Genomic DNA, 12,411 nt, shown 5'->3' on the forward strand with positions numbered 1-12,411 from the left:
TGTTCATCTGTCTTCCTCAGAGAATGTTCTGTTCATGTCTCTTGCCCAGTGATAGATGGGATTGTTAACTCTTTGTTGATTAAGTATTTTGTTGATGAAGAGGGTTGAGCTAATAGGTTTTTTGATGCTATTGTAAGTGAATTTTTCTTAATCCCTTTTTGGATTGTGCTGTTTTTTGAGACAGAGCCTCAAGCTGTCACCCTGGGTAGAGTGCCATGGCATCACAGCTCACAGCAATCTCCAACTCCTGGGCTCAAGCGAGTCTCCTGCCTCGCCTCCCAAGTAGCTGGGTCTACAGGCACCCACCACAATGCCAGCTATTTTTTTGTTGTTGTTGTTGCAGCAGTCATTGTTGTTTGGCGGGCCCGGGCTGGATTCAAACCCATCAGCTCAGGTGTATGTGGCTGGCACCTTAGCCGCTTGAGCCATAGGCACCGAGCCTGGATTGTGCATTTTTAATATACAGAATACAGCTGAGTTGGTTTTTTTTTTTTTTACATCCTACAACTTTGTTGAATTAGCTTATTCTGAGTGTTTACATATTGGCATGTGTGTGTGCGTGCACGTGTGTTTAATCTTTAGGATTTTCTATATATAAGATTGTGCTATCTGCAAACAGAGATAATTTTACTTCTTCCTTTCCAAGGTGGATGTCTTTAGTTATTTTTCTTGCCTAATTTCTCTGGCTAGAATTTCTAATACTATGATGAATAGAAGTGGTGAAAGCAGACATCCTTGTCTTGTTTATATTCATAGGGGAAAAGATTTCAAAGTCTTTTACCACCGAGTGTGATATTAGCTATGGGTTTTTCATATATGGCCTTTATTATATCGAGGGTTTTTTATTCTATTCCTAGTTCGTTGGGTGTTTTTATCATAAAAAGGGTGTTGAATTTTGTCAAAAAAAATTTTTTTGGTATCAATTGAAATGATTATGTGTGTTTAATGTTACAAATATTGCTGTTTTTCCCCCAATCTGTTAATGTATATATTACATTGGTTGAATTTTATATGTTGACTTGCTTTGTATTCCAGGAATATATCCCACTTTGGCAAGGTTTATAAACCTTCTAGTATGCTGCTGAATTCAATTTACTAATATCTGGAATTTTTATGTGAATATTCATAATAGATATTATTACTATTTTTTCCTTATAGTGTCTGTGTGGCTTAGGTATCAACATAACGTTGGCCTCATGGAATTACTTAGTAAATTTTCCCTATTCTTTACTTTTTTGAGAAGAATTTGAGAAGGACTGGTATTAATTATCTTTAAATGTTTGATAGAATTCACCTGTGAATAAAGTGCTCTAGCTAATAGTTTTTCTTTGTTGGAAGGATTTTGATTGTTAATTCTGTATCTTTATTAGCTATAGATTTATTCATATGTGGTCTAATATTTGTAAGCATTAATAGGTTTTGTTTTTCTATTTTGTGTCTAGGCTATCTAATTCATTGGCATACAATTATTCATAGTGCCTTTTTACTTTTATAAATCCAATAGCAACATCTCCCACTTTAATTTCTTTTTTCCAGTTTTTGGCCTGGACCAGGCTTGAACCCGCCACCTCCGGTATATGGGGCCAGTACTCTACTCCTTTGAATGACAGGCGCCGCCCTCACACTTTAATTTCTGATTGTAATAAATTGAGTCATCTCTTTTTCCTTAGACAATTAAAGATTTGTCCATTTTTGTTAATCACTTCAAATAACCAAATTTGGTTTTATTTATTTTTTCCTATTGCTTTTCTATTCTCTATTTTATTTATCCCTCCTTCAATTTTATTTTCTTTTTTCTAGCTTTGAGTTTATTTTGCTCTTCTTTTGCTAATTTCTTAAGATTTAGAGATAGGTTGTTGATTTGAGAGCTTTTTTCTTTTTAAATCTAACTGTTTGGAGCTATTAATTTCTCTCATAGCAATAGTATTCCTACACCCATAAGTTTTGAATGTTGTTTTTTCATTTTATTTGACTTGGGAGATTTCCTAATTTGCCTTGTAATCTCTTCTTTGCCATTTTTTTAATGAATGTGTCATTTAATTTCCATATATTTGCAAACTTTTCAGTTTTTCTTTAGTTATTGATTTCTACTTTCATTGCATTATGTTTAGAAAAGATACCTTGTATGATTTCAATTAAAATTTAAACTATTTTAAGTCTTAAAACAATTAAACTTGTTTTGTGCAATATGGTGAGATCCCCCCCTTGAAAAAAATATTTTTTAAATTAACCAAACATGATGGTGCATGCCTGTAGTACCAACTACTTGTGAGACAGGTGTGAGAGGATTGCTTGACCCTAGGAGGCTGCAGTGAGTGAGGATTGTGCCATTGCACTTCAGTATGGCTAACACAACTAGACATGATCTCTTAAAAAACAAAAACAATTATTTGTGGCATAACTTATGGTATATCCTAGAGATTATTTTATGCATACTTGAGAAAAATGTGTATTCTATCTATTTTTTTTATTAAATCATAACTGTATACATTGATATGATCATGGGGCATCATACACTTGCTTCATAAACCATTTGACACATTTTTATCACAGTGGTTAACATAGCCTTTCCGGCGTTATCTCAGTTACTGTGCCAAAACATTTACATTCTACATTTACCAAGTTTCACAAATACCCCTGTAATATGCACCGCATGTGTGATCCCACCGATCTCCCTCCCTCTACCCACCCCCCCTTTCCACTTCCCCCTATTGTTAAGTTGTAGCTGGGTTATAGCTATTATTAAAAGTGGATATTAAAGTCTCCAATACTGTTATAAAGCTATGTAGTTCTCCTTGCAAGGCTGTCAATGTTTGCTTTGTGTATTTTGGAGCTGTGATTTGTGGTGCATATGTGTCCATAATTGTTATATCTTATTGGTATACTGACTCTTAACATTATATAAATGCCCTTCTTTCTCTTGTAAAAGTTTTTAACTTAAAGTCCATTCTGTCTAAGTATATTCACTTCTGCTCTCTTTTGGTTACTATAATATTTGCACACAATATCTTTTTTCCATTCTTTCAATTTCAACCTAATTGTGTTTTTGTTTTGTTTTGTTTTTTGAAACAGAGTCTCACTTTGTCACCCTTGGTAGGGTGCCATGGCATCATAGCCAACAGCAACCTCAAACTCTTGGGCTCAAGCAATCTTCTTGTCTCAATCTCCCAAGTAGCTGAAACTACAGACATATGCCACGATGTCCAGCTATTTTTCCAAGATGGGATATTGCTCTGTCTCAGGCTGGTGTCAAACTCCACCCACCTCAGCCTCCCAGAGTGCTAGGATTACAGGCATGAGCTATCATGCCTGGCTTACCGTGTTCTTAGATCTAAAGTAAATCTCTTGTAGACAGGATATATTTGAATCATATTTTTTATTCTATTCCATCAGTAAGTGCCTTTTGATATAGATCAAATGTAAATGTATTTACATATAAAGTAATTTCTAAGAGTAAAAAATTTACTTTTGCCATCTTTCTATTTGTTTTTTGCTTCTCTTAAAGTTTTTTGTTTGTTTGTTTTTTAATTGCTTGTTTCCTGCAATACTCCTGCTTTAGGGTTCAATTGATTTTTTTTTTGTAGCAACATCTTAATTCCTTTCTCATTTCCTTTTGTGTATATATCCTATAGATACATTTTTGAAAATATCATTAATGTGAGGATTGCATATAACACTCTAAAGTTACAACAATCTATTTTGAATTGATAACAGCTTCAATTGTGTATACAACTACTTCTTTACAATTCCATACTTCCTACTTTATGTATTAATGAAACAAACTACATCTTCATATATTATATACACACTGACATAGATTTATAATTCTATGTGTTATCTTTTAAATCCCCTAGAAGTTACACAGCTGTGAACAAAATTACTATAATATTGCTTTTTATATTTGAACATGTATTTACTTTTATCAGAACTTATATTTCCTCCCTCATTTTTGAAGGACATTTTGTACTGGTATAGGATTTTTGTCCTGGTTTAGAATTCTTGGTCAACAGATGGGTGTTGTTCCCAGAACTTTAAATATCATTCCACTGCCTCCTGATGTGATATTTATAATTTCATTGAGTTTATAATTTCACTGAGGCTTCCTTTTATATGAAAAGTCATTTGTCTCTTGCTGCCTCTAAGATTCTGCTTTTGGCTTTGACTTCCAATAGTTTGATTATAATTTATTTTGAGGTGGGTCTCTTTAGGTTTATCTTGATCACAGTTAAGCTCTTGTATTTATAGACTCAAGTTTTTCTTCAAACTTGAAGCATCTTCAGTTTTTTTTCCCCCAAAATAATCTCTCTAACCCTTTCTCTTTTCTTCTTCTGGGATTTTCATAGTATGTGTATTGGTTCATTTCATGTTGTCGCACTAGTCCCTTAAGTTCTGTAATTTTCTTTATTCATTCTTTTTTTTCTTATTATTAAATCATAGCTATGTACATTAATGTGATCATGGGGCACCATATACTGGTTTATAAATAGTTTGACATATTTTCATCACACTGGTTAGCATAGCCTTCCTAGCATTTTCTTAGTTATTGTGTTAAGACATTTATAGTCTACATTTACTAAGTTTCACATTTACCCTTGTAAGGTGCACCACAGGTGAAATACCACCAATCAGCCTACCTCCGCCCATCCTCCTCAGTCCCTCCCCTACCTCTCCCACTTCCCCATATTCTTAGGTTATAACTGGGGTATAGCTTTCATATGAAAACCATAAATTAGTTTCATAGTATGGCTGAGTATATTGGATACTTTTCTTCCATTCCTGAGCTACTTTGCTAAGAAGAATATGTTCCAGGTCCATCCATGTAAACATTAAAGAGGTAAAGTCTCCATCTTTCCTTAAGGCTGCATAATATTCCATGGTGTACATATACCACTATTTATTAATCCATTCGTGGATCGATGGGCACTTGGGCTTTTTCCATGACTTAGCAATTATGAATTGGGCTGCAATAAACATTGTGTTACAAATATCTTTGTTATAATGTGATTTTTTGGTTTTCTGAATATATGCCTAGTAGAGGAATTATAGGATTGAGTGGCACATCCATTTTTAGATCTCTAAGTGTTCGCCAAACATCTTTCCAAAAAGAAAATTAATTTGCATTCTCACCAGCAGTGTAGAAGTGTTCCCTTTTCTCCACATCCACACCAATATCTCTGGTCTTGGGATTTCGTGATATGGGCTAATCTTACTGGCGTTAGATGGTATCTCAAGGTAGTTTTGATTTGCATTTCTCTGATGATTAAAAATAATGAGCATTTTTTCATATGTCTGTAGGCCGTGCGCCTGTCCTCTTCAGAGAAGTTTCTCATCAAGTCCCTTCCCCAACCTGCAATGGGATGACTTGTTCTTTTCTTGCTTATACATTTGAGTTCTCTGTGGGTTCTAGTTATTAAACCTTTGTTGGCGACATAACCTGAAAATACCTTCTCCCATCCTGAGGACTGTCTGCTTGCTTTACTTACCGTGTTCTTGGCTATGCGGTAGCTTTTTAGTTTGATCAGGTCCCAGTAGTGTATTTTTGAAGCTGCTTCAATTGCCCGGGGGTCCTCCTCATAAAATACTCGCCCAGACCAATTTCTTCAAGGGTTTTCCCTGCACTCTCTTCTAGTAGTTTTATAGTTTCATGTCTTAAGTTTAAATCTTTAATCCAGTGAGAATATATCTTAGTTAATGGTGAAAGGTGTGGGTCCAGTTTCAGTCTTTTGCAGGTTGGCAGCCAGTTCGCCCAGTACCATTTGTTAAATGGGGAATCTTTTCCCCACTGAATGTTTTTAATTGGCTTGTTAAAGATCAAATAATGGTAATTAGCTGGATTCATCTCTTAGTTCTCTATTCTGTTCCCGACATCTACTCTGTTTTTGTGCCAGTATCATGCTGTTTTGATCACTATTGATTTATAGTATAGTCTGAGGTCTGGTAGCGTGATTTCTCCAGCTTTGTTTTTATTTCTGAGTAATGTCTTGGCTATTTGAGGTTTTTTCTGATTCATATAAAATGAAGTATTATTTTTTCAAGATCTTTAAAGTATGACAGTGGAACTTTAATAGGGATTGCATTAAAATTGTATATTGCTTTGGGTAGTATGGACATTTTCACAATGTTGATTCTTCCCAGCCATGAGCATGGTATGCTTTTCCATTTGTTAACATTTTCAGCTATTTCTTTTCTTAGAGTTTCATAGTTCTCTTTATAGAGAACTTTTCACATCCTTTGTTAGATGAACTCACAAATATTTCTTCTTTTTTGGCACTACTGTGAATGGAATAGAGTCCTAAAATGTTTTTTCAGCTTGACTATTATTGGTATATATAAAGGCTACTGATTTATGAATGTTGATTTTATAACCAGAGACGCTGCTGTATTCCTTGATCACTTCTAAGAGTTTTTTAGTAGAATCCCTGGTGTTTTCCAGATATGCAATCATATCATCCGCGAAGAGCGAAAGTTTAATCTCTTGTGACTCTATATGGATACCCTTGAACACCTTTTCTTCCCTATTTGCGGTGGCTAAAACTTCCATTACAATGTTAAAGAGCAGTGGAGACAATGGTCAGCCTTGTCTGCTTTCTGATTGAAGTGGAAATGATTTCAATTTAACTCTATTCAATATAATATTGGCTGTGGGTTTGCTGTAGATGGCCTCCATCAGTTTAAGAAATGTCCCTTCTATACCAATTTTCTTAAGTGTTCTGATCATGAGGGATGCTGGGTATTATCAAAAGCTTTTTCTGCATCAATTGAGAGAATCATAGGGTCTTTGGTTTTTAATTTGTTTATGTGCTGAATTATATTTATAGATTTATGTATGTTCAACCAGCCTTGAGACCCTGACATAAAACTGACTTGGTTATGATGAATAATTTGTTTGATATGTTGCTGGATTCTATTTGTTAGGATCTTGTGGAATATTTTTGCATCTATATTCATTAGTGATATTGGTCTATAATTTTCTTTTCTTGTTGGGTCTTTTCCTGGTTTAGGGATCAGGGTGAGGTTTGCTTAATAGAATGTGTTGGGTAGTCTTCCTTCTTTTTCTACATTTTGGAAATGTAGGTTGAGTAATATAGGTACTAATTCCTCTTTAAAGGTTTGGTAGAATTCTGATGTGAAGCAATCTGGTCCCAGGCTTTTCTTTTTAGGGAGATCTTGTATGGTTGATGCTATTTCCGAACTTGATATGGGCCTGTTCAACATTTCCACTTGATTCTGGCTAAGTCTTGGAAGGTGACGTGCTTCCAAGTATCAGTCAATTTCCTTCAGATTTTCATATTTCTGAGAATAAAGTTTCTTGTAATATTCATTAAGGATTTTTGAATTTCTAAGGAGCCTGTTGTTATTTCATCTTGTTGTTTCTCATTGATGAGGTTAGAGATTTTACTCTTATTTTCCTGATTCTGTAGCCAAAGGTTTATCTATTTTATTGACCTTTTCAAAAAACCAACTTTTCAATTTATTGATCTGTTGTATAATTCTTTTGTTTTCAATTTCATTTAATTCTGCTCTAATATTGGTTATTTCTTTTCTTCTACTGGGTTTGGGGTTGGAATGTTCTTCCTTTTACAGTTTCTTGAGATGTCCCATTAAGTTGTTAACTTCCTCTCTTTCCGTTCTCTTGAGGAAAGCTTTCAGTGCTATAAATTTCCCTCTTAGGACTGCCTTTGCAGTATCCCAGAGGTTCTGATAATTTGTATCTTCATTGTCGTTTTGTTCCAAAAATTTGGCAGTTTCCTTCTTAATCTCATCTCTGACCCAGCTATCATTCAGCATAAGGTTATTTAACCTCCATGTTTTGTATGAGTATGCAGATTCCTGTTGTTACTGAGTTCAACTTTTATTCCATGGTGGTCGGAGAGGATGCAAGGAATAATTTCTATTCCTTTAAATTTACTGAAGTTAGTGTTGTGACCTAAGATGTGATTGATTTTGGAGTATGTTCCATGGCTGATGAGAAGTATGTGTATTCAATTTTGTTGGAATGAAATGTTCTGTAGATGTCTGCTAAATCCAGATGTTGGATGATTAGGTTTAAATCTAAAATTTCTTTGCTCAGGTTCTTATTAGAGGATCTATCCAACACTGCCAAAGGAGTGTTGAAATCTCTGACTATTATGGAGCTGGAGGAAATCAAGTTGCTCATGTCTTTTAGAGTTTCTCTTATAAATTGAGGCGCATTTTGGTGGGGTGCATAAATATTCATAATTGAAATCTCATCATATTGAGTATTACCCTTAACAAATAGGAAGTGACCATTCTTATTCTTCGTTACTTTTGTTGGTTTAAAGCCTATTGTATCTGCAAATAGAATTGCAACACCTGCTGTTTTCTGATTACCATTAGCTTGAAATATGGACAACCATCCTTTCACCCTAAGTCTATATTTATCTTTTAAGGTAAGATGTGACTCTTATATGCAGCAAATATCTGGCCTGAGTTTTTGTATCCAGTCAGCTAACCTGTGCCTCTTTAGAGGACAGTTTAAGCCGTTCACATTAATGAAGAATATTTATCAGTCTGGTAAAATTTGGGTATTGAGTTTTTCGAAAGTCCAGTGGACATTTTTAATCCTTTCGCCAGTGTGCAAGTTGGAGTTTGATAAAAAGTTTCTGAGTGAGTTTACTTTTGTGGTAGAGGATTGGGGTGGTCATTATGGAGGATAGGTCTGAGAATATCCTGAAGATCTGCTTTGGTTGTGGCAAATTTCTTCAACATATGAATGTCATTAAAGTATTTAATTTCTCTATCATAAATGAAACTCAGTTTAGCTGGATACAGGATCTGGGGTTGAAAGTTATTTTGCTTTAAGAGATTGAAAGTCATGACCACCCTCTTCTGGCTTGAAAAGTTTCAGCAGAGAGATCAGCAGTCATTCTAATATTCTTCCCTTTGGATTTCTTAGGTCTGGCTGCTTTCAGAATTTTCTTCTTCATGTTAACATGAGTGAAGTTAATTATGATATGCCTGGGGGATGTCTTATTGGGATTGAGTTGTACTGGGGTTCTGAAACTGTCTGCTATCTGAATTTCAGAATCTTTATGCGTGTCTGGAAAATTCTCTTTCATAATTTCATGGAGAAGGGCCTCTGTGCTTTGCGAGGCCACTTCATCACTTTCAGGAATTCTAATGATGTGGATATTAGCCTTCTTCAAATTATCCCATAGCTCTCTGAGAGAATTATCCATTTTTGCTCTCCATTTCTCTTCTTCTTTGAGAGTTTGGGAGCATTCAAAAGCTTTGTCTTCAATGTCATAAATCCTTTCTTCTGCTTGCTCCACTCTGTTACTGAGTGATTCTACTGTATTTTTCAGATCTTTAAGGGCTGCAAATTCTTGCTTCAGTGCATCAAAATCTTTGGTGGTTTTGTCTTTAAATTCATTAAATTCTTGAGACAATTTTTGAATTTCTCCTCAAATTTCTAATTCTGACTTTTGAATTTCTCCTCAAATTTCTAATTTCAAATTTTCCTCGATTCTATTAATCTTGTTTGCAATTCGATTTCTGACATCTTGCCAGCTGTTTATAAATGGGATCTTCAGTTACATCTGCCATATCTGTCTTGGGGGGGGGGTGGTTATCTATTCTGGTTATTCATGTTTACAGAGTTTTTCCAATGATTCCAGCCCATGATCATTTTATACTGTTTGACATTTCCCCTGGAGCTTTGTTGAGGACCCATACAGTGCTACAGCCTGAGAAACTGGGGACCTATTTGGTGTGGTGGGGCTAAGCAGTTCTGTCTTGTTTTTGGCTTGTCTCCTTTTGACCCTAGTGAAACAGTTACTCTGGGTTGAAGTCTCAGCTGTGGAGAAATATCAGCAATTAAGTCACCCCGCCCTCTACAGGCAACAATTGGAAATGGAATGTCAAACCTTCCTACACCCAGATACCCAGGGCATCATTTGAATAGTACTCAGGCGATTGGCTCAGTTCAAAAGTTCCAAATCAGTTGTCTCAGTCAGCACCTGTCTCAGGTGGGAGGGTTTAAAAGGTCTCTGGCAACTGGATCGCAGGGGTCTGGTGACGACTCATATGACTTGCTCTGGTGTTCGTGAAGTCAGGAGTACCCAACCAGCAAATAGATTAGTCTGGGAAGGTCGAGGCCTCCTTCCCCACCTTGCACATCTGTCACACCCAGTCACTGATAGCCCCGCAGGGCTGTGACCTAGTTGCCTCCAGTGAGCAGATACTCCAGGGGTTTGCACCTGCCTGAATCACATGGAAATCTATATCTGCTCAGCCAGGCTGCTGCTCTCTGCCTCTGTTCAGCAGGGGGAGGTGAGGCCTGACAACCTTGGGCACTTGATGTAGGCTCAGGGATGTTCACTCAGTTCCAACCCTGCCCATGATTGATGTTAGTGACAGAACAGAACAACTTTGTGGGAATTTGTTTCTGTCCCTGCTAAATTCCCCTGCAGAAGAGAAGCTGTTTTGTTCCCAGTACCTGTGCCTCAGGCCCTGCCTTTACTCCTGCATGCTTGTACTTGTATCATGATTAGCTGTGAGCTCTAGCTTTCTGCCTTCCTTTGTCTATAGACTGATGATCCCCTGAGGTCCGGGTGCATCTTAAGCTCAGTAAAGTGATCCTCTGGGTCAGCCCTGCCCTGGGAATTTCACGGCTCTGTGCATGCGTTTTCTAGTCCCTGCGCTCTACGCAGGCCAGTGCCACCTCAGGCAAACCCTTTACTCACGGGGCCTGTCTTTCCGTCCCAGATCTGTTCTGTGGTGTTTGCCACCTGAGAAGATGCCCGGCCTCCTCTGCTAGCCCAGGGAGACGGGGGTGTGGCTTTGGAATATCTGGAGTGAGCCCTATTTTTGCCGAAAACAGCTGCTACTCTGCACCTCAGAGCACTGCCACTCCAGCGTGATTCCCTCTCAGCCGACCGTCCTCTCCTCACTTCCGTTCTGCAGAATCAGCACTGACCAGCTGCAGTTTAGGCCCTGTCCACACCACTCGAGAAATCACCCACGAATCTGGACTCCGGGGGAACAGGCCTCCAGACCTCAGACTGAGAGTATAGGAGAGTGCTGGGAGCTCAGAATTGCAGGTAGATAATATATACAGTTTTATACAGTTTATGCCTGGCAGGAGAATGCCATTGCACCCTAGTAGGGGAGGTAGGTCCAGTTTTTAGAGGGTCTCTCCCATTGGTTGTAGTGGGATGACCTTTGAACTCTGCTCGTTTGTTTGTGGGGCATTCCGAGCTGTTCTCATTTGGGAGCGGACTCCCATCCACTTGGTAATGGATTTTGTACTTTTTGTTTGTATTCTTGGGGTCGCAGCACACCTCAGCGGGGTTAATGTACGTTCTTCAACCTTCTCTCTTGGTGTAGCTCTAATTCACCAGGTTACTTGCCAAATTTCTGTCCTTTAACTCTCCTTCTGGACGGGAGCCTCTGTGGAAAGCTGGCTTCAGTCAGCCATCTTATCTCCACCTCTGAATATAGTTTCTTTAGAATCGAAGCTTGCCTCAGCAGGGAAGACAAGGAATTATCTCATCAGCTCGGCTTCGCTCCTGCAGCTTTGGTGGGTTCTTTCTGGTCGTTATATCTCCCTCCAGATTGGGGCTTCTATTGAGAGCTGGCTCCAATCATCTGTCATCTCCCATTTCCCCTTGTTCTAATTGTTGTGCAACCTCAGCTGCTCTGTTCCAGACAGCACTCCTATCCAATCTCCCAACTCAGTGCAGGAGTCCCTGCTTCACAAATCTTTCCACTCTGCTCCCATATTCTCCTGCAAACTGGCAACTGCAATCAGCTATGGGGGTGGGTGGTGGCTGTTGCCGGCTCTAACTGCTGCCGGCTCCCGTGGCTGCTGTGCAGAGACCTTATCCTCAGTTTTTGTGGCTCAGAGTCTCACTTTTGAATCTGGACTTTTGAGTCCAGCCCCCCGCCAATTCACCACATAGCCTGAACTGCCAGCCCACGCCAATATTCCCCACCAGGAATGGTCCAGTCTATTTAATCACTCCTGTTGTTCTGGGGAAAGGTGTCCACCATTTCAGATAATTCAAAATGTCTGTTTCCCAGGCAGGATCCTTTCCCTTCAATTTTCCATTGGGTTGCTTAGCCCTTTGTGGCTCTGAGCGGCATCCTTTTGGGTCGCCGAACTTGGCTCAGGAATAAATTTTCGTCAATTGGGTTTTGCCAGGAATTGCAAGCTGCTGTCCTTCGTGAGGGAGGGGACTGCCAGTCAGCATGGCCAAGCAGGGAGAATCTCTACTACAGAGTCCATGTTTTTAAATTACACCTCAGATACAGAAATCCGCCAATTCACTGCAAGTCTCTAGCTGTCTGTCCACACCAATAATCCACACGGGGAAAAGGTCTAGACCCTCCTTCCTCTCACCTGATGACTTGGCAGAGGTGGGCTATGCGTCTGTCCCATCTGCCATC

Source organism: Nycticebus coucang, chromosome 17, assembly GCF_027406575.1.
Source record: "Nycticebus coucang isolate mNycCou1 chromosome 17, mNycCou1.pri, whole genome shotgun sequence".
Taxonomy (NCBI): Eukaryota; Metazoa; Chordata; class Mammalia; order Primates; family Lorisidae; genus Nycticebus; species Nycticebus coucang.